Genomic DNA, 24,050 nt, shown 5'->3' with positions numbered 1-24,050 from the left:
ACATATGATTTTACCACGCTTTACACGAAAGATCGAGCTGGAAGACCTGAAGTTTAGAGTCAAAAAGCTAGTGGCTGAAGTTTTCAAGATGAGATTTAACAAAGATAGATGCAAAGTGCTTAAAGTTGAGAAAACAGCTTTATGCTTTGACTTTTTGTGGCTAAATAATAAAGATCATGACATCGGTTCTAAAAAGAAAAGATATACAAAGGTAGTAAGTATTGAAGATGTTTGCTCTTGGATAGATTTTCTTTTAGATAATCTTTACATCACAATAGGTGATTCTTTGTTTCAACAAATTATAGGAATCCCCATGGCCACTAATCATACGGTCTTTTTAGCAAACTTTTATCTTTTCACTTATGAATTTGAGTTTATGCAACGTCTTATTTCTATCAATACCTGCCCTATCATTTTACATAAGCTTAGCCAAGTTAGGCGGTTTATAGATGATTTATTTGTACTAGATGTTCCTGACTTTCAAGACTTCATGTACAAAGATGCTTGTGCTTTTGGAGGAGGAATCTATCCTTGTGACTCTTTGGAATTGAACTGCACTTCAAGAGGGGATTCTTGTGTTTTCTTGGATCTTAGACTTTCTCAATCTACCATAGTATTAGAGATTGATATATACGATAAACGTGAACAACCTGAATATAGTAGTTTACACATTATAAAAATGCTTTACATTGACTCAAAACATTTCTGATTTGGCAAAATATGGAGTCATTTCTTCCCAATTCCATAGACTTTCTCTTTTATCACTCAATGTAGTAATTCGATCACTTTACTATTACGCAAGAGGTATAATCCCATGAAAATAATGACAAAAGTACGCACAATCTTAGATATGAAGTTTGCTATCCTTTTAGTTTCAAAAGAGAGCTTGATTGAGTATGCTTGTGCTTAATGTAATTTTGCCTCGTTGTAGGAAGCGATAAATAAGTTCAAAGGGCCCATTTAGCTTTTTATGTTAAGAGAGAGAGAGAGAGAGAGAGAGAGAGAGAGAGAGAATATATATATATATTAATGTCCACAGGAGACCTCACGGGTCTATGGGACAAAATGCACACCAAAATCATCAACATCAGCTAGAGACTGAGAGTCTATGGGGGAGTATAGCAGCTCAGCCCCAAATTATTATAGCCTAACTACATTCAAGTATTATATTAAGGGTGGTCTGAATAACATCAGTTTAAGACTGAGAGTCTTTGGGTTTAGGTTTGAAATCTCTAATGAGTGCTTGCCCGTCTCGATAAACCGCCCATTTACCTTCTTTCGTTGCTTCTTCACTTTGATAAGATCATTTGTCGTTTGTTTGAGTTGGGTCGGAGTGAGCTCTCCATATATCCAAATCCTAGTACCCTTGAGCTTGTTGGTTTGTCTAAGGATCTTGGCTTTGAAAATCCTTTCTTTGAAATAAATCTGTGCTTGGTTTCTCTTTTGAGTGATAAGACTTATGGCATTTTGATCCCAACCGATTTGTGGAAGTGCCTTTTTGAGTTGGATAATCTTTTCCTCATCAATACATTCCTCTTCCTCTTCCTCTTCCATTTCAAAATAGCTAAGGCAGCTATCTTGTAATCCCCCAATACGTAAAATCTTATTGTTATTTGCTATGGCTTGCTGCTCTCTTACCTTTGTATAAATATCACATTTGTTGATCTTGTTATGTATTGTTGCTGTTATTTCCTGTCCCATGGATTTGAGCTGAGTGGTGACCATTTCTTGTACCTTGGCTACAAATTGTGGTGTAGGAGTTGCAATATTGAATTGCTGAGGACTCCTTGGATTACCCATGTCTGCCTTCATTCTTCATTTCTGAAACTGTCTTCTCCAGGGAAGCAATGCGAAGCTTTGCATCTCTGAGATTTGTTGTAGGAAGTAGATCCGCTCATGTGGATCAAGCTTGCTTTGAAGTTTGTGAAAAGTCAAGGCATTAGTAGAAGGTGTCGACACCATGGCAGCGTAGGATGGCTTCTTGTTAGCTGGAGTCGATGGAAAGAGCTTCATCTTTGGGAACTCCATGCTGGAAAAGACGAGGACCCCTTTGTAAGCTAACACCCCAGACTGAGCCAGGGACACAGCTTAGCCTAAGGTTGGGTTGGACGACGACCCCCCCGCTATTGCGAGACCTGCTGTGCGAGCTAGGCGGCATTGCAGAGAGAGAGAGAGAGAGAGAGAGAGAGAGAGAGAGAGAGAGAGAGATTATTCCAATTTTTTGGAAGATTTTGTTTCGTGACTTGCTTGTTTAGTTTTGCTTAGTCACCTTCTTTATTTCTTCTTTATTTCTTGTTTTCTTTCTCTTTTGTTTATTTGACGTATTTTAGTAATCATTGGGTTTGCCCAAGATACTCCGCGGGTCTTTAGAAACCTAGTATAGCTGCTTATGCTTGGGCATTGATGACGACATAAGTGTTGCTTTGCTTGCTAAGTATTTCTTCCTTTTGTTGTTCATAAAAGTTTTTGCTTACCATTTCTCTATTCTCTTTCATTTTCTCTTTTATTTTCAGTGTAGATTTTTGGCCTTTAGAACAACAAAAAATCTAAATTTGTATGATTGGGCTTATTCTAGTCTTACAAAGGTATATAATCTACAGATCCGTTGCTCTTTAGGTATGCTTGCGGCTCTCCTTGCCTCAATCCCTAGTTGATGTGACGAGACCTGCATCCATAGTCACAACAAAATGCGTTTCTTTGGGAAAGAAACGTTTTTCACGTTTTGAAACGTTTCTCGCATTTTGAAACGTTTGTATCCCATAGAAATGTGGCCAAGGGTAGTATTACTAGAAATTCTACATGTTTAGAATCATTTGAACATGCCATATATATGTGGGACATATTCTAGACATTTTTGGCACTAGAGAGTACAACCAAGCGTTTGAAAACTTTTTCATTTTATTTGAAACGTTTCATGTTTCTACGTTTTGAAACGTTTTTGGTGACTATGCCCGCATTTGACCAATAGCAACCCTCAGTGCATGTGAGACTCCTCTAACCTCAAGGTCCTGGGGTATGATGACGAGTCCATCGTCCGATGCTCTCAAGAAATGATTGCGGTAGAACTGGATCTTGGTGGGGAACTCCTGGTCGACTCCCCAAGTCCGAGATGTATAGAGCTGGAGGAGATTTGACCGTACAATACGGTTAATCTCATCACGAGAGAGTGACTCAGGTGGTGCGTCCATGCTGTATTGTAAGGGGGGCAGCCGGTCCATCTGGATACCGTGGTTGGCAAACCATGTCGGGAGGTTGCAAACTATTTGGGAGGAGAGAGAGAGAGAGAGAGAGAGAGAGAGAGAGAGAGAGAGAGAGAGATGTAAAGTATCTTTGTAACTTAACCCACCCTTCACCCAGGGCTAATCATGGTTAAGTATAGTAATGGTTTGGCCGTGAGGGATTGGCTAGAGGAAGTGCATGCTTCCTAGAAGTTCGTAGGGGCTTGTAATGCAATATGAAAGGGCTGGGTGGTTTTGCTGTGATATCAAAGTAGGAGGGCTTGCTGGTAGGAGTCATGATAAAGGTCTTTGTTTTCGGGTTCTTCATGACAGCTTGTGTGAAATTGAGGCCCCTTTGGTGAGTCTAACACTCCAAGCCGAGCCAGGGGCTAAGCTCAGCCTGGGTCTAACCTATGAGGCCTTCTTTGTAACGCTCGACGTGTACGAGCTGTTGAGCGGCGCCCTTTCCTTACGAAACTTGCTCGATGGAGATCTTCTGTTGTTGCTGTTGGTGACGCGATGCATGCACAGAAGGGATGGAAGAGGTGGTTATTGGAGAGGCAGACGTGGGAAGCGAGAAGCAAGTCACAGAGAGAGAGAGAGAGAGGGGCAGAGAGAGATAGAGAGATTATTAAAGTCTTCGGAAGGCCGATGGGTCTATGAGACTGTGAAAATCTTGGTACAAGCGAGCTGTGAGGGTGGAGCTACTAAACGAGCATCCACAGCAATGCATAATGCAAGAAAATGCAGAACGGTAGTACTAAGTAGTAAGTACAACATAGTCATGTCGGGGGTCGACGACATATCGGTCACATCATCATCATCATCATTATCACCATTAAGACATCGGGGGTGGATAAGGCAGTGGAAGCATGAAATCAGCGATAGAGTGTTATGGACCACTCAACGGTGCGGCCTTGTGACGTCTCCTGGTCATAGCTCTACGCCTAACAAGGGCTAGAGTAACCCCTGTCCGCCGGGCTCCGACCCGAAACATGGAGGGGATATTCCCAAGTGTAATCTGCGCGCCCATCCTTTGTCTGAGCTGTAGAGTCACTGACTCTGGGTTTCAATCATGTCGAGGCCTCGTCTCAGGGGAGTCTAGGTGATATGGCTGAAATAACTCTGTGATAGAGATCTGAGAGGGGTCTGCCAAGGAAGAGGTCTACTCCTATCTCCGTGATCGAAGTATCCTCTCACGGTGCCTGACTTCCTCATGAATAAAGCCTGCCAAGCATCTCTAATATGGATAGGAGAGGAATCGAGACAAAACCCCATAGCTACCTTTGAAGAGGCAGCAGAAACGCCCTCGGATCTCATAGTAAACGGGACACCTAAAGATGAAGTGCTCCGCCGTCTCAACCTCCTGCATGTCACATAGTGTGCATAGGCATCTCTCCCCGAGTAGGCACTCAGCTTTGTCGCTCTCGATGCGAAGCCTATGTGGAGAGACCCGGAACTGCCCAATAGAGATCCTCAGTGAGTGGGGTAAGTGGATCTTGGTGGGTCAATGAAACCCTCCTCTGTGATATGTAAACAATGATCTTTGTAGAAGCTAAGCTTCACTGGGAGTTTGCTTGGTCCCAACCAGGTCTTGAATGTGTGTAGTGTAAGAGATCCTCACGTATTACCTGGTTGACATCGTGTAACATGAGGGGAGAAAACTGAGAGGCCATACTGTACTGGAAGGGAGGGAGTGGAGCCCAGTCCCTCAAACCGTCTCTCTCTCTCTGTGCATACCAGCAACTCTGGTCACCTCCTGTTGAGAGTGTCATAGAGGAGCAATCTAGCCGTAATCCCTATACTATTTGACTCAGTACAGATATGTGATAACTTGAAATGCAGCATCTAGCCGTAAGGGAGATGACCCAAACTCAGGCTGAATGATCTGGGGGGGGTCTGTGTGTGAGAGAGAGAGAGAGAGAGAGAGAGAGAGAGAAGTAGAAGTAGAATTTTTTATTGTCCTCGGGGGGCCAAAAATGACCCATGGGACCTAATCCTTAGTACAAAAAATCTCCTCCGATGTGGAGGGGTCAAGAGGTTTCAAGTTCTTAACGGTACGAAGAAAGACGAGTGACAAAAGACCCCAACGCTGCCGGAGAGGCAGTGGAGAGAACTGATGAGAGCTGTGTGGTGTCTATTAGTATCTGCTGGTAATCATCCCTGATATATGCATATCTGGGGCACTGTAGGGCTACATGTGCCTCTGTCTTGACTGTCTGTGAATCACAAAATCTGCAAACTCTAGCATGTCGTTGCACATTCAGCCAAGCTTCTTTCTCTATGGCCAAGGTATGTGACCGTGTGTGGAATGAGGTTGGGAAACATAGACCTCTTCTTGTAAATGCCCATGAAGGAAAGCTGTCTTAATATCAAGCTGATGTATCCGCCAATGAAAGTGGGCAGCAAAGGCAATAACAATGTGAATGGTAGTGATCTTGGAAGTGGGAGCAAAAGTCTCCTCAAAGTCAATGCCATGCTACTGAGCATAGCCAACAAGACGGGCTTTGTAACGGTCCACTGAACCATCAGCTTTCTGTTTGATCTTGTAAACCCACTTAGTTCCAATGGCATTCTTGCCATAACGCAAATCACACAACTCCCAAGTGTCATTCTGATGGATAGAATCCAATTCAGCTTGCATGGCCTTCATCCAACAATCATTCTGAAAGGCATCTTGATGACATAATGGCTCTTCATTGCATGCTGTAGCAACCAAAGCATAAGCAACAAAACTAGCATGCTCTTTCCAGACAGCTGCTGTCGTATGGGCTGGCAGAGGAGTGTCTTGTTTGCTGTCTTTTAAAGTGTCAAGGAGCCAACGGGGTACCTTTTTTAGGCTCCTGAATTTCTGCTCTTTCCTGGTCAAGAGCCTGGTGCAAATGATCGTGATCAATAATAGGCATATCAGGCTGAATTTTTGCATGCACATGGGGTTGTAAATGACCAACAGATGGAGGAGGGACAACCCCAGATGGAACATCATCCCGAGCATCGGATGGAAACAACGGCATCAAGCTGTCAGATATATCTAGGGCATCAACAACGGGCTGTTTTTTACAGTCCAGCAAAGGCATAGTGGAAGATTCATCAAACACAACATCCCGACTGACAAAACACTTGCCCGTGCGGGGCTCATATAGCTTATAGCCCCTGCTCTTTGAACTATACCCAAGAAAAATGCACTAAACAGCTTTATCATCCAACTAAGTGTGTCTCTGTGAAGGCACATGAGCATATAAGCTAAGCATCCAAAAGTCCTCAGGTGGGAAATGCAAGGCTTACGACCTGTCCAAGCCTCATAAGGTGTGATAGTCTGCAATGCCTTTGTAGGACATCTATTCAAGATGTAATTTGCACACATGACCGCATCCAACCACAACTTATTAGGCAAATGTTTGCCTTTCAACATGCATCTGGCCATTTCCATTGTTGATCTATTATTCCGCTCAGCCACAGGATTTTGTCGAGGAGTATAAGGCACCGTGCATCAATGATTAATGCTACGGGAAGCCAAAAAAACAGCAAACTCCTTCGACATGTATTCACCGCTCGTGTCTGTATTAATGTGAGCAATGTGCAGCCCACTCTCATTCTCAGCCAAGGTAATAAAGTGCTTGAAGTAGGAAGAAACATCAGACTTGGATTTCAATGGGGAAATCCAAGTGTACTTGTATCTGTCATAAGCATCAAGTCTGTAAAGACCGCTAGACAATGTGCCAGTCAAGACCAGGGTAGAGGCATGTGTAACATCATACACTGCACACCTCACATCATCAAAAATAACCTGAAAGCCACATGTAGCAATGGCTGAAATAGTAATGAGGTTCTTACGAATGCTTGGAACATAAAGCACATGCTCTAGAGTTCGTTAGCACCAAGGGAAGTGGTGAACCTTCGCTCTAATACCACTAAACCGGACCAAAAACCCTAAAACGAGCTGGTAATCAGCCTTGAAATCCTAAAACAAACTGATAATCAGCCTTGAAACCCTAAATATGAATCACTTCTGGTAGAAACACAGCCTGGATCCTTAATTCGCAGCATATGATCACCAAGATAGTTCGAATTTAATAGATTATAGGGAAACAACAGCATCCGATAGCTTCATTTGACGGGGAGCTGGAGCAGATTTCTTTTGGGAAGCAAAACAAACTGAGAGAGGGGGAGAAAGAACTGAGAACACACACACTAGGGCCGAGAGATAAGGGCTGGACCCCCCCAAAGAATAAACTTTGTACAACCACCAGAGAAAGAAGTAAGAGCAACTTGCCCAATACCTTTCACGGTATATGATGCATTATTGGCACATGTGACACTGCCCCCCTTAGATGTAAGCTCCAATGAGCTGAATAACTTTCGGCAGGAAGTGATGTGCTTGCTAGCACCACTATCAAAGAACCAGGCATCACGAACATCTGAAACTGCCATACAAGCATCATGAACATCAGGATTATACTAACATGTAACCAAGAAATCCCAATGGTGATCTTGTGCGAAATTAGTGGACTCATGTCGATCTTCTGGACTAGAAGAACTAGATACTGCTGCAAGACCAGACTCTTTCTTTTTCTTTTCAGATGCTATGCGCTTCTTGCATTCAGAAATATCATGCGCAGGTTTCTTGCAATAGTTACATCTCTTCTTCTTTTTGTGATCCCCTGAAGAAGAGGCACCATGTGAATGATCAGCATGGGAATGAGAGGGCTTTCCAGTTGCAACCTTGGCTTTACCTTTGTGTTTATGATGGGCAGCAAATGCTTGATCACTAGCCATAGTAGCATTGCGATTCGCACGGCTTTGCTCCTCTTGAAGAAGAAGAGCAACAAGCTGGTCATATGAGAAATGATTGGCATCACCCCCTGCAACCAACCTCAATGTAGTAGCAAAGCCTTGATATGAATCAGGCAACCCATCAAGGGTATTAGAAACCAGCGGATAATCAGGCATAATCTCATCAATGTTGGCCAACTTCTCTTTCAAATCCTTCACATTAGTGAGATGCCTAGGCATCCATGTTACCACCCTCATCAAGCTTTAAATCTTTCAACATCCTACGGAGATAGGCAACCCTCGCCTCATTCCGCACCTGATTCTGCAGCCCTTGTGCTGAGGATGGGATAAGGACTATGTCATCGGCGTATAGCAATATTTGTATCTTGAGATCGGCTAGTAGTGATCCTTTGTCTCCCAGGCGAACTATGAAGGAATTGATCTGAATAATAGTCCTCAGATTGAAAATGTGGTCTAGGGTAGAGTGCTTTCTCCGCAATCTTGCTTGCCCTAGTGCTCATTGCCCCTGAGCTTGTGTGTGGCTGCTGAGCTCCCTCTCTAAGAGTTATCCATACATCTTGGCCAGAGTATGGGCGATCATGAGGGTACGGTAGTTTCGAGTCTCCATAGGGTCTTCAGCTTTGTGTATCGGTAGAATAGTGGTAGTGCTCCAAGTAGGTGGAAAACCGTGGCGCACAGTCCGGTTGAACATCTATGCTAGGACCGGCTTCTCCGATAGAAATCCCCATCCATTGGTCTGGTCTCCTCCTCGAAAAGATCTGACAATCTTGTCCATTCTCTGTGTGAGGAATGTTAGAATTATAGATATAATTCAGCAGTGACCAATGTAATATAATAAGCTAGTTAGGGGCACTTTTCCCTCTTTAAGAGTTTTTTCCCCCTAACCGCAGTTAGTTCACTAACTATGGTTAGTGACTACTAAGGTTTTGTCACTAGGACAAAACCTTATCTTTCTTTCATTGTGTTGTACTCTTACACTCTTCTATTGCAACTAAGCTTTCAGCTTCCAAGCTTCTGGCTCTCATACTCTCTCTTGCTCTCTCTCTCTCACTCTCTACTCACATTTGGTATCAGAGCAGGTTCAAGAGCTTCGGGCTCCCTGCTCCCTTCAAGTTCCAGCCCTTTGCCTCAAGCTTCAGCCTGCTTCAACTCGTCCTTACAGTCCGTACGACTGTACGGAATCCCGACGTACTGCATCCGTACAGCCTCCGTACTACCGCCGTACAACTCGTGTGCAGTCGCCGTACAGCTTCCGTACCATCTCCGTACAACTCGCGTACAGTCGCCGTACAGATTCGCCGTACAGCTTCCGTACAGATCGCTGTACATGCGCTGCAACTTCCGTACAGATTGTTCCCGTACCTGCGCTGTCATTTCCGTACCTGCCGTACAGTCCGTACGTACCGTACCGTACAGTCCGTACTTACTGTACCAATTGTACCTTCCATAGATCTGCGTGCAGTCCTTCAGTACCACACGTGTGGCAACAATCTATTCATCCGTACAATCTGTACTTGCAGATCTGTATTTGCAGATTTACACGGGTTTCCTTCAGCCACAGGTGTTCTTTGGCAGGGACATCTTGCAGAAAATCATAGTTTGGTTCAGCTGTTCGGGAGTACATTTGGGGCATTTTGTATATTGCAGACATTGCAATCATTGTGTAGTTTCGGAGCTACATCTGGAGCAAAATTGCAGATTTTGTTTAAAAATTTGGGGCTTTTACAGACAGATCGCAGATCTAGTCTGAAATTTGGGGCTTTTGCTCAAAAGTTGCAGATTTGGGGCTTTTAGTAATTTTGCCCCTTTCTGGTTGCAATTTCAAGCCTCAAATTGGGGCTTTTGTATTGGGAGAGCATTTTTTGGAGGATTCAGTTCATACTGCCTTTCTTGGAGTGTTTGAAGCACTTTTGGCAGATTTTGGAGAGTTTTTGATGCTTGGACAGATTTCTGACAGTGCAAGTACAGAAATCTAAGTTGCATTTACAGCCCGTGCTTGGCTGTGTTTTTTGGGAGTTGTGCATTTCATTCCCAGTAAGGGAATTCAGCTGTGTATCTGCTTCAATCTTTTTCTCAGATATGGCCCATCAAAATCAGAATGAGTTCCAGTTTGGTGGTCTTTCACAAGAAGACAAGTTGGATGGTACCAACTACTCCCTCTGCAGTTTCATGGTACGTAATATTTTGATTTCTCGAAATTTATGGGATTATGTCAATGGGGATGAGATCCAACCAGTAGATATTGCACCTGCTACCCCTCCTCAGCAAGGAGGTGGAAGAGGTCGTGCACAGGGTGCAGCTGCAGGGCAAGTTGTTGGTGCAGTTACAGTCAATACTCCAGAGCAGAAGAGATGGGATTCACGGGATGCCTTAGCTTTGTCATGCATCTCTCTTTCAGTGAAAAGATCTATCATTCCGCATATCCGGTCGTGTAAGACCTCCAAGGCAGCGTGGGATATCTTGGAAAGCATGTATGCAGCACGGAATGATGCAAGGGTGTCTTTCTTGAAAAGAGAGTTGAGCAATACACATATGGAGGAGGGTGACCCCATGTCAGTTCACCTCACAAAGCTACAGGATCTCCGAGAGCAATTGTTAAACATAGATGAAATTATTCCTGATTCAGAGATGATTACAACCACTCTGAATTCTCTTCCTGAGTCTTATCTCAGCTTTCACACTTAGCTGAACTTATCATTGAGGGGGGGTGCAAATCCCCTCACTTTTCATGAGTTGATAGGACTTCTGCTTCAGGAAGAGCAGACCAGGAAAAATTTGGCTTCACGTGCAGGTGAACAAGCCATGCTCTCAAAATTTAAATAAAAAACAAAGGGACAGGCAAAGACATCAGTAAATCAGCCTTCCAGTGGGTCAGGACAGCCTTCACAAAAGGCTAAAAATGATGCAAGTAAGCCCCAAAAGAAGGGTTTTTGTCACTATTCCAGATGCTCGGGATAGTACAGCCTCTTGCAGTGATGATACATATGCATTTTTGACTTGCAGCTATGACTCTTCTACAGATGCATCTGCTTTCAGTGTTAATGAAACACTGAACACATGGTATTTTGACAGCGGTGCATCCAAGCACATCACTTCTAGGAAGTGTCTTTTTACTTCTTTGCATCCACCTCCCATTGGTAAGAAAGTCACTTGTGCCAACAACTCATCATATTCAGTACGTGGCATAGGAGAGGTTGAGCTCACTGCCATTGATGGCTCAATTTTCAGACTTTCAGATGTCTTATATGTGCCTGGCATAACCAAAAATCTCCTTTCAGTGTCCACTCTTAATAGAGGGGGATTTCAGGTCATCTTTGAGGATGACAAATGTGCTGTCCGAGACAGGGAAGCTGACTATGCCTTAAGGTTATTTGGTACTCTGCTGCGTGGGCTTTTTCAGCTTGATATTTTTGAGAAAAGAACAGCCCATGCTCTGGCAGTTTCTACCCCTACAGCTGCCATGCAAAATGCAGAGTTATGGCATGCCAGATATGGCCACATGCATTACAACAGCTTGATGACACTTCAGAAGTTTTCAATGGTTGATGCATTGCCACCTCTTGAGATACCTCCTCCACATGCCTGTGAAGGGTGCATTTTAGGTAAGATGCATAGATTCCCCTTCAAGAAGGATGGTTCAGTTAAAGCTGTTCGCAAATTGCAGCTTATACACAGTGATGTCTGTGGTCCCATGAGGACTCCGTCGTTGGGTGGTCGTCTCTACTTCGTTACATTTATTGATGACTACTCCAATTTTACTTGGGTTTATGGGCTGAAAAAGAAATCTTAAGTGTTCACGGTGTTTAAATACTTTTCAGCCATGGTTGAAAATGAAACCGGACTCAAGATACAGACATTGCGCACGGATAGAGGTGGGGAATACCTATCTGCAGAATTTGATGCTTTTCTCAAGGGCAAGGGTATTGTGCATCAACTGACAGTCAGGCTGACCCGTCAGCAAAATGGTAAAGCTGAGAGGAAAAATAGAACCCTCATGGAGATGGACAGATGTATGCTGAAAAGCAAACACATGCCTCATAAGTTCTGGCGAGAGGGTTTGATGTGTGCCAATTACATTTTGAACAGGGCTCCCACTAAGGCTTTAAAAACAAAAACTCATTTTGAGGTCTGGAATGACAGGAAGCCTTCAGTGGATCACTTCCGAGTCTTTGGATGCCTTGCCTATGCACATGTGCCAGTTGAATTTAGGCACAAATTGTTAGATAAAGCCATCAAATGCATATTTGTTGGATACAGTACAGAAAGCAAGGGGTACCGTCTCTACAATCCTGCTACACGCAAAATCATAGTAAGTAGAGATGTGATATTTTCTGAAAATTCAGCTCACACTCAGGCTGAATTTCAAATGCCTTCGTCTTCAGAGGATGTCTTTGAGGGGTTGCTACCCATTGCTTTGGGTTCCCCTGCTGATTTTTCTGATCCAAATCAGAATTTACAGCAACCTCCAGATGCTTCAGTTCCGCCACAGGATGTCTTGCCCCCTCCACAGGCAGTGGAACAGGTGGTGCAGCAAGAAATTGCAGACATACATGCAGCAAAAACAGTCCCAAACTGGCTGTTACAGACTCTCAGGGAGAGTAAACTTGATGCTCCGTTATCTGGCAAGACTCGCAGTGCAGCAAGGCACATGGAAGGTGCTAATTCAGTGGAATCAGCATATGCAGGTACTCTCCTTGATGAGGAGGAGCCTGCCACATTTGAAGAGGCAAAGGATAATGTGCATTGGATGAATGCCAGCAAGAAATTGCAGACATACATGCAGCAAAAACAGTCCCAAACTGGCTGTTACAGACTCTCAGGGAGAGTAAACTTGATGCTCCGTTATCTGGCAAGACTCGCAGTGCAGCAAGGCACATGGAAGGTGCTAATTCAGTGGAATCAGCATATGCAGGTACTCTCCTTGATGAGGAGGAGCCTGCCACATTTGAAGAGGCAAAGGATAATGTGCATTGGATGAATGCCATGCACGATGAGTTGCAGTCCATTGCAAAAAATCAGACTTGGGATGTTGTGGACTTGCCACAAAAATGCACTTCAAGTATGCAAGCTCAACAAAGCTTTATATGGGCTGAAACAGGCCCCTCGTGCATGGTATGCCAAAATACATGCCTTTTTGACTAGCAAGGGGTTGCACAATAGTCCTATTGAGAGCACCCTCTACATCAAGATGGATGGGGGGGAAATATTAGTCATCCTTCTTTATGTCGATGACTTACTGCTCACAGGGTCCAATGAAGGAAAAATTGCAGATTTCAAAGCTGATTTGCAGACCAACTTTGACATGTCAGATTTGGGGCTGCTTCACTTTTATTTGGGGATCCAGTTCTCTCATGAGAGACGTGGCACTGTTATGTCTCAGTCCAAGTATGTTCAGAAACTCTTGGACAGATTTAACATGCAAGAGTGTAAGCCCATAGCCACTCCTATGGAGCCGGGGCTGAACTCACAATGCATGATGCAGGAGAATCAGTTGATGCCACACTTTACAGTCAGGCTGTTGGATGCCTCATATATCTTTGCAACACTAGACTTGATATTCAGTTTGCAGTATCTTAGGTGAGCACGTACATGCACAGCCCAAAAACTATGCATTGGCAGGCAGTTAAGCGCATCTTCCGTTATTTGCAGGGCACAAAGTCTTTTGGCTTACTATGTCCGAGGGGGGGTGACTTGCAGATGCATGCCTACAGTGATTCAGATTGGGCTGGTGATTATGACACTAGGCAGTCCACTAGTGGCAATTGTTTCTTTTTGGGTAAATCTTGCATTTCATGGCTGAGCAAGAAACAATCTACAGTGGCTACCTCATCATGTGACACTACGTCAGAGAGAAGTTGAATGCAGGAGAGATCAGTATGATCTTTGTGTCCACACATGACAACATTGCAGATATTTTCACCAAAGCACTACCACGTGAAAAGTTTGAGGCATTTCGCAGTGCCCTGAACTTATATCCGTTTGGTGATTGATCAGCCTTGTACATGACATTGGCACTGCAGGGGGGTGTTAGAATTATAGATATAATTCAGCAATGACCAATGTAATATAATAAGCTAGTTAGGGGCACTTTTCCCTCTTTAAGAGTTTTTTCCCCCTAACCGTAGTTAGTTCACTAACTATGGTTAGTGACTACTAAGGTTTTGTCACTAGGACAAAATCTTATCTTTCTTTCATTGTGTTGTACTCTTACACTCTTCTATTGCAACTAAGCTTTCAGCTTCCAAGCTTCCAGCTCTCACACTCTCTCTTGCTCTCTCTCACTCACTCTCTACTCACAAGGAAGGCCCGTCTCTTAGGATGTGTAAATTGTCGAAAGATCCTTTGTTTCTCAGGTGGTGTTAGATGACCCAGAGAGCCTGCTGCTGTTTCAACTAAGCTCTCACCTCTCTGTAGTCGTCATCGAACCAGGGGTTTTGGGGCATCTTCCCATCTCGGACCCGCATGGGTCGGGTCGTGGGAAATGATTTGGTAGCAACATCATGTACTGCAGAGACAAGGGTGTCAGAAACGCTGGTGAGGTCTACATCATCTATAAGTAGAGTCGGGAGCCCCTTCACTAAGTGACTCATGTACAGTGGGTCAAGGACACGGTCAAAGTGGATTTGGATGCGTTCAAGTATGGGAGGGGGGTTCCCTTGTGGCTGGCATAGTGGCAAAGATATGGAAGGCCAAGTATGAGTGGTTAGGGGGGGGGGAAGAGAGAGAGAGAGAGAGAGAGAGAGAGAGAGAGAGAGAGATTTTATTAGAGTCTTTGGAAGACTGATGGGTCTATGAGACTGAAAGAAAACTTGATACAATTCACAGTGAGGGTGGAGCTACTAAAACGAGCATCATCACCCATGCTGAATCCTAAGTCTGATCATAGATCATCAAATACATCTGAGTGTGACAATGAAAAGAAAAAAGACTGGAGCAGAGCGGAATCCTCCGTATGTCATGTCGCCTTGGTTGGTGTATAGCTGGTGATGGGACGCTGGCGTCCGTCGAGGGGTGCCATGTGTCTTGGTCTCCTGGATGAGGCTCGATGCAAGACCAGAGCCACCGTGACTCCCGTGGGACATATCTATGTGGGATTATCGACAGCCCCATAAAGGGCTCTATCATAAACAGCCCTACATGGACTGTCAAGCTGGGTCGGGGTCTCTGTCACGTCTGCGGCTAGAGACTGGACGATCAATGTCACTTAATGGGAAGAACCTTGTGATCCTGCTCTGAGAGGTGTTTGATGATGTGGCCAAACCCCGTCGCCTGATCAAATCCGAGTGTTTGTAGGAGTGTGATGAGACGAGCTCGAGGTACTGTGTCAAAGGCTTTGCGGAGATCCACAAAGTAGCAATATACCCTCTCCTTCCGTGCAAGGATCGGGGCTAATGTGTCGATCCGATAAGCGATAAACTCAGCGCATAGCCCCTCGTGATCCTTAGCTGGGCCGTTGTGCAGTTTCAATGTTGCGTCCTTGACTCCCCCTCTGGTGAACACCGTGCAAGTGGTGGGGCGAGGTGTGTGTATGAGATCTGGAGTGGGCTGGTGTGGAACATCATAAAAATGGTGTGCATACGTGTACCAGACTCTCGTGTTGGTGAGGGGTGATGGAGACCTACGCTCAAGGAATCTCTGCCAAAAATCGTTAGAGTTGTTGTACAAGATGTTCAGCAGCTCCTCCTCATTTCGACGAAGAAATGCCTGCTTCTTCCGACGTACGAGACGTCGGTACTTGCGTACTGTGTCTGGTGTGTTCGGGAGGTGACATCGAGTTTCAAGTCGGAGTTGTCGGCGATAAGCCTTGCACTCCGCATAGTATGAGTTGTTGCAGGGTACAGAACCAAGAGGTGGTGGTCTAGTGGACCGTGTGGTGTGGGGAAAGATTTGGAGGGCAGCTTCGTGGAGTGTGCGAGTAATCAGAGCAGCACGGTCCTCTATGAGTGGTATGTGGTCGATGTAGGTTAGGAGTTTGTTTAGGCGTCTAGAGTAGGCAGGTGAGAGGCTGTGATCAAAGTATATGTCGTGGTAGGTGTCGTGCTTCCTATGTGGTGTGTGTGGTGTGGCTAAGCGTGGGGTGGCGATAGTGAAGAATATGTATGTGTGATTAGCTCCCAGAGGGAGTGGTGCTACTGTAAAGTCGGTGATACATGAAGGGAAGGTAGGGGATCCCTTGATGTAATCTACTACACTAGTCCCCCCCCGTGTGGGAAGCAAGTAAAACCACCTGAGGAGAGAGAGAGAGAGAGAGAGAGAGAGAGAGAGAGAGAGAGAGAGAGAGGCCTCGCAAAACAAGGTACATTGAGAAAAAATCACTTGTACAAGCCACTATGGGCTGAGACAAAGGGCTCACCAATGCTCTTGTTGATTGCTCTAGTAAGAAACTCCTAACTCAAGCCTGGTGCTTAAAGCACAAAAACACAAAACTCAGAAATCTCAAGATTACAGGAGATGTGACCTAGTCTCATCCTTGGGTCCTGAGATGACATAAGATCATAGTCACAACAAAACACGTTTCTTTGGGAAAGAAACGTTTTCATCCCAAAGAAATGTTGCCGAGGGTAGTATTACTTGAAATTCTACATGTTAAGCATCATTTGAACATGCCATATATATGTGGGACATATTTTAGTATTTTGGCACTAGAGAGTACAATTAGGCGTTTCAAAACTTTTGTATTTTTTTTGAAACGTTTCTGGTGACTATGCATGGGATTTGACTGAGTGTTGTTTCTTTCGATTGATTCACTCTTACCTCATATCAATTATCTTCTTTTATTCTACTTCACCATGTTCGAGTGCTGAATCGAATGCGTAGAAACGTGTGACATGTTGTTATGCTCGATTTGTCTGTGTCTCTTGTGGCACTGTCACGTCCTAGTGTGTGATCTACCTCAATAGGGTCTCTTGGTGTCGTTGTATCTCCATCAGATAGAAACCAACACAGACCTGGTCTTGAAAGAGAGAGTAGCCCAAAATCGTATCGTTTTCAAATCTCATAATTGATTGAGCAAGTACATAGAAAATACTTGTCGGTCTCCACATCTCCTAGTGTGCGTAACTTGCAAATTTGTTGCTTCCTAGGTGTGCATTTGGCTCTCCCTGCCTTGAGATCCTTAGTTGGTGACGAGACTCGTGTGTGTCCAATGGGCAATCCTCAGTGTGTGAGATCGTTTGTCCTAATCACTCCATCATCTGATACTCAAAAAAACTAGTGGCATAGAACTAGTAGTCGCTAGCTAGGCAAAGCGCAAGCCCTATGAAGATGTGTCACTGTCTAAAAGATGGCATCAATTTGGAGCAGTGTCATTGCAAACTTTGTTTTACGGTCTTGAGGGATTGAGAGCATACTCTCAATCATCTTGAACCGCATAATGACCTGTAGCCTCTCAAATCTCCGCCAATAGGTGGTCGAGAGATCATTCGCCTAGAAGGGTGCTGCATACATGCCTGTTGGCCTCACCGGTGTATCAAACAGCCATCCCTTTGTCGCGGGGGTGTAGGAGGTGTGCGGAAAATATTCTTGCTCTAGCCAAAGCCAGAGCTCTCCGCCTATGTAAGTCGTGCCATGGCTGCGTAAGTCATCATGAAAATTGGTCCAGTGAAGAATGCTTGTAGATAAGTGTACATGATTGCACTATCTCCTTGGAAGTGAAGTTATGTTGATGAAGTATTGCCCCCGTGAGGTGTTGAAAATGATAACCTTGGTCTTGCCAAGGTTGACTGTGAACTCTCTCTCTCTCTCTCTCTCTCTCTCTCTCTACAAGATACCTTTAGGGCCTCTAGATGTCTCCATAGGCCTACTGCTGAAGAGGATATGAGGACTTTGTTCTCCCTGTACAACAATATCACTAGCATCAAATCAACAAGCAATGATCCCTCACCTCTTTGAGAGGGCTTCCTTGTTTCACTCCAATCATAACCGTGGTCTTGCCAAGGTTGACTGTGAACTCTCTCTCTCTCTCTCTCTCTCTCTCTCTCTCTACAAGATACCTTTAGGGCCTCTAGATGTCTCCATAGGCCTATTGCTGAAGAGGATATGAGGACTATGTTCTCCCTGTACAATAGTATCACTATCATCAGATCAACAAGCAATGATCCCTCACCTCTTTGAGAGGGCTTCCTTGTTTCACTCCAATTGTGCTCTCAATCCAATTTGACATGCCTCTATGACACATACTTTACTTATATACAATTATCACCCCCAACATCATATTTCTTGACCTTCCTCTCTTGGAGTCTCCTAACGATGCGTGATCATGGGGATTTGTCAAAGCCCTCCCAAAAGTCTACAAAGCAAGCACATACTTTTTGGGATCCCAATCTCACCTACTATAAAATACACACACATACACACACACACACACACACACACACACACACACACACAAAGATATATATAGATATAGATTTGGTTTTAGATATAAATATAGATGTCGTAGTAGTGTTTGCTTGCGTCGGCGCATCTTAAACAAGTAGAGCTCAATGCAGACCTAGTCATGGAAGTGGATCAGTCGCGAGGGTGGGCCGAAGCTGCTCTCGTCTTCGTATGGACAGTGGTATTTCCCTTGGATCTCATAGTAGGCTGGGCAGGCACTAAGAAAATGTTCCTCTGTCTCAACCACCCCCAATGTGCATAGCATACAAATTTGCTGCCCTTTGGGTATACCTGTTGCTCTCCTTGTCTCAATCCTTAGTTGATGGGATGAAACACGCATCTGTCCAATGGCCATTCTCAGTATATGTGAGACTCCTCTATCCTCGAGATACTGGGATTCGATGATGAATCCATCCTCCGATACTCTTAGGAAGTAGTTGCGATAGAACTAGGTCTTGGTGGGGAGCTCTTAGTCTCCTTCCCCCACAATTTGAGATGTATGGAGCTGGAGGAGATTAACCATATGATATGGTTAATCTCATTTCGTGTTTTTGACTGAGGTGGCGCGTCCATGCTGTACTAAAAGGCGGAAGCCCGTCTTTTTGAATACCGTGCTTGGCAAACCATGTGCATACCATGTGTCAGTCCCTCTCTGCTAGTCGCCTGGATCATTCTAAGGACAGCCTCGGTAGTCTCCAGTGAGGTAAGTTCGAGACTCTCTGGACGAATGTCACCTCGCTTTCTAGGGAGTCACGCGATCTCGTCAATGTAGAGCCCGGTGAGGTAAGTCCGAGACTCTGTGGACGAATGTCACCTTGCTTCCTAGGGAGTCACGCGATCTCGTCAATGTAGAGCCCGAAGAGAGTGGGTGACCATACCATTAGAAACTGTCATGCATGCATCATGAATAGAAGGATTATATTGACAAGTAATGAGAAAAGCTCAAAGCTGATCATGTGCAAAATTGGCGATCTCATGCTTGTAATTTGCACTAGGAGCATCAGAAACTGCAAGACCTAACTTCTTTTTAGATGCAATTCTCTTCTTGCAATTGGTGATGTCATGCCCCGGTTTCTTGCAATAGTTACATCTCTTTTTCTTCTTCTTTTCTCCAGAAGAAGATGCATCAACCAATACATGTCCCATCATATAAGCCCACATGGGGCAATTTGTGGCATCAATTTTGTCTCATATCCAAGCATCCCAAATAAATCATCCTAGTTACCGGCCATAGTGCAAAAATGCAATGCAAAAGCACCAACTGACAATGCAAATGAAAGGAGTGCCATCTCCCAAATCCTAAGGCAATATACCCCACAAGTTTCAAAGCTTTTTCATTGCAAATATGTGGTTACTATTGCAAAAGCCCCAAAAAGAGGCTACTACTGCAAAAGCCCCGAAAAAGTGGCCACTACTACAAAAGCCCCGAAATGCAAGTTGCAAGTCCAATGTGCCTGCGTGGCTGCAGATCACATAACCTGCAAATACATTTGTACACCCAAATCATACAGCAGGTGCCAACGCAAGTTGCAGGAAAAAACCAAGTACCGTACGGCGTAGGACAAGTACGTCAAGCTGTACAGATGACTTTTGTAAGATGTGCAGAAGCTATTTGCAAGATGTACGTAATACTTCTGCAAGATGAATGCCTGATGCTTGTGGTTGTACGGAAGATGTACAAATAGCGTACGAGAAGTATAGGACAACTTGTACGGGTGTTTTTGCAGATGTTGTACGGACTTCCAAAGATTTGTACGTATAGTTGCATGCAAGGTTGGAGCGGTGTACGGAAGATTCCATAAATCAAACGATGCGTGGATGAACAGCTCTTGGGTGTTGCATCGTGATGCTGACGCTTATGTATGGACATTGATAGCGCAACTCTGACGCAACTCTATGAATCAATGTAAATGACAAGTGTCAGATGGGTGAATTGAATTAAGTAGCTAGAGTAGCAGATGGCGCACACTTTCAGTTGTGGACTGAAGCAAGCAAGTGCAATGCCTATGCCGAAATCAGATAACCCGCTCTGATACCATTGTAGGCTTGTGCAAGCAATGGAAGCAATGCAAATGGAGAAGATGGAAGCAAACGAGCTAAAAACTGTACGACTGTAATTAGTGAAAAAGATGTACAAAGTACACATAATAATGAAACCCTAGGACAGGGTGTCCTACCTAGTGTACTAAGTGGCACATGGCATCTGTGCCTTAACTGTCCTAACTGCCTATATCTAGGCCTATAAGGCACATACTAGGGAACATAAGGCACCAATGGATAGCCCATGGGATGGCCTACAAGACTGTGAAACAACTTGGTTCTTTCCTAGGCTTTACTATCATTCTCAGGAATTCCGTTCAAGATTATTCGTTCCCTTAACCAACATAATGAAAGGTTGTGGACGTAAGTCAAATCAGCCTGTTCTCTTGGAATGATGGTTTGAACAAGGCTTTTGACATAGTAGCTAGTCCCTACTATGCATGATGGAGTTTATGGTTTTCAATCTTATGAGTGACTATCATGAGATTGAAACTGCACTATGTTGTGTTTTTAGAAGATGAGTTTGGGAATCTTCCTGGATTCATCTAGGTATATGCTTCTGCCTGGATTCATCTAGGTATATGCTTCTGCCGTATTAGCGGACATGCAAATTTCACCTTGTGAAGTTTTCGTCCAAGTTGCGGCCTGCTGGTATTGCGATAATTCTTTCTATCTTAAATGGTGCGTTGCCCTATCAGCTAGATTTAGATGCTTGTTTGAGAGAGACTAAAATGAAATCGATTAGACTATACAAGCAGTTGTAGCTTAAATGAAGAGATTTTGGACTACTTTTTGATTAGCCTTCTCCTTTAGTGCTAGACTTTGTCATGGCTGAGTCTGACCTTCACCTCTGGAGTGCCGACAGAAACTTAGTACGAAGACTTTGTATAAATGGATGCTCAAGTATGTGTGGGTGCGTGGATTTGTATGTATGAGAGCATATTTTTATACTATGGTCTACCCGCACTGTTGGGCGTTGATGACGTCAGTGGGGATGTCATAGTAGCTAGTCCCTACTATGCGTGATGGAGTTTATGGTTTTCAATCGTACGAGTGACTATCGTGAGATTGAAATTGCACTATGTTGTGTTTCTAGAGGATGAGTTTGGGAATCTTCCTGGATTCATCTAGGTATAAAGGCTTTTGACACAACGAAACTCTGTGTCAAGAAAGCACCCGTTCTTGTACTGCCTGATCCTACCCGGCCTTATGTTTTAGAGTTCGATGTGAGTGATTATGTGATTGAGGCAGGATTGCTCCAAGATGGTAGGCATGCAGCTTTTGAGAGTAAAAAGCTAGATGACACTCAATACTGTTGGCCCATGATGGAAAACGAACTTTAGCTTTGCGCGACTGATCGTCATTGTAGTCAATATTGGTAGAAGGTCCGGGACAGGAGCTCAATGATTGACTAAGACTCGGGGATTATGCCACCTACTGTACAGGCGCGAGGAAGTCGGTGGATGATTCAGAATGAATGGCAAAATTTGTGTGCCGAATGCATTGGCTCTTCGATCCAAGATTCTCCATGAGTCATAGACTTAGTGAATGGATAAATGGCACTTCACATCATTTTATCCTCTCGATGTGCAACATCTTTCCCCATTTGAAAAGCCTAGATCACCTGTAAATCAGCCATGCCATCTTGTGAGAATGACAAAGTTCAAGGGAGGCACCTCCGGCCATTTGGTAGGGATGGTTGCATGAGTGTCCTGCAAGGGCATGGATGGATTAGGGTTCGAATCAAGATTTTTGCTATTTTTAGTAGCATTGGGCTCTAGCCTGTATAAGAAGCCGAGGGGTTCACTTTTTAGCACGTGAGTAAGCGTAGCTCTTCCTTGCTGGTCTGGATCGTGTTGCAGACGTGCACAACTTCCTAGTGTAGCCCAAGACCCGACAGTAGATCTAGCTACTTCTAGTTGAGGAGGAGCAACAATGAACTCAGCTAGGATGATTTGGTGTTCGATTGAATGCTCATTGTGGATCATCCGTGCAAGTAGCAAAGCTTGGAGCAACTCTACTTGATCTCGATTGGTGGGGGTCCCAGTAGGGATGCCATATAGAGTAGCTAGGCGGACCAAAGAGTCGAAAAGAAAGGATTCGGTCCTAGGGTTGTGGAAATGAGAGTGAAAGCATTGACTAGAGATTGGCGAGTGTGGCATACCGCCTACTCAGTTTGGTCTACATCGTTGGTCCTTCATGAAGATCAGGCCAGAGAAGAGCTCTCCTAGATATGTATCTCTACTGGCAAGATGTCGAAGTTGAACTGGTCTCTATGTGTGAATGTCCTGGATGTGTTGAAGGTAATAACCTTGGTTTAACCGAGGTTAACCTTCACATCGTGTCTCACAAAATATTTGAACTATGTCCAAATGTCGTCAGAGGTCCTCAAAGGAAGAGAAGAGTAAAGACCACATCCTCTGCCTAGGGAAGAATCCGAATCAAAGAGCTAGCTAGAGACGAGCCTTGCCTTCTAGTGTCTTGATGAAAGTCTCAAGCTCATCAATGTACTGACCAAACAAGGTTGGTGACAATGGAAATCCTGTTTGTCTCCGATTGTGCTCCTGACCTCCTCAGTCCATCTATGTACTGTAAACTCGAATGACCGAGCTGTCAACAGAGAAAATGTAGCCCTTCCAAATTTCTCCGACTCCTCTGTCACTTAAGAGACGCACTAGCGGAGCTTGCTAGGCTCGAGGGAGGTCAACCACCAAGGGGCCTGCCCCACACCGCTCACAAGCGTGAGTGGAAGAAAGCAATGAAGTCAGCAAGGGAGGACCGCAGTCTGCAGCACGTGGAGGCACGAAGGATCCAGATGGAGCAATATGAAAGCGTGCATTTTGCAGCAGGGGGTGTTGAATCATGGGAGGCCCAATTTGTAAGTATCGATCTCAAATTATATTGCTTATGTAGTTTATTAGGAGGTTGTTTCTTTGTACTAACCCCTCCACAAATTGTGTCGTCTTGTAGCTTGATATCATGGGCAGATACCCTACTCTTATTGAGACAGCCTACCACCGCTATCATCGCATAGGAGATACATGGAAGCACTTCTATCATGACCGGTTGGTTATTCTCAAATTGCATTAACAAAAATATTAATCAAGATAGGCACATATGCGGCAATGTGTCAAAAGCCTTGCAGAAATGCACAAAGTAGGAGTAATCCCTTTGTCTCCGTGCCTTGGCCTGCTCAATGACACCTTAGAGTGTGAGAATGTGATGTAAGATCATGTGATAGTGCAAAAGCTTGCCTGTCCAACAGCTCTGAGTCCCTAGCTAACCTATGTGTCGAGTTCCGAGGCATAGATCTTGGACATGACACTCCCAATCATGATGGTCCTCAAGTTTTCTAAGCTCATGGGATCCCCTATCTTGTGGATAGGAACATTGTTATCAAGGGTCTAGGTATGAGAAAAACTGGTACAGACTACTTCATTAAAAACATTTAAAAAGATCAGGGCTCGGTCATTATGTAGCTGCAAGGCTGCATGTCTGATGTCACTGTTGGTGAGCAATGCACATGAGTTGCGGCGAGGTAGTTGTGAGAGGCTAGGTGGTGGCTGGTGAGGAATAACATATAGTTTGTGTGCATAAGAGTGCCAAATTTTGGCATTGGTG

At 44.4% G+C, this 24,050-nt stretch overlaps 1 protein-coding gene across 2 annotated transcripts in view; it reads left to right on the top strand.

Moving 5' to 3' along the window:
- LOC147881764 (uncharacterized) overlaps nt 1-24,050 on the top strand; it is a 131,466-nt gene that overhangs the window by 84,399 nt on the left and 23,017 nt on the right. The window lies entirely within an intron of this gene.

This window comes from Dipteris shenzhenensis, chromosome 30 (genome assembly GCF_047967505.1).
Source record: "Dipteris shenzhenensis isolate YYH24624 ecotype China chromosome 30, Dip_SZ_1.0, whole genome shotgun sequence".
Lineage (NCBI taxonomy): Eukaryota > Viridiplantae > Streptophyta > Polypodiopsida > Gleicheniales > Dipteridaceae > Dipteris > Dipteris shenzhenensis.
The sequence above is the reverse complement of the archived record's forward strand: the minus strand, read 5'-3'. Positions and strand labels throughout refer to the sequence as shown.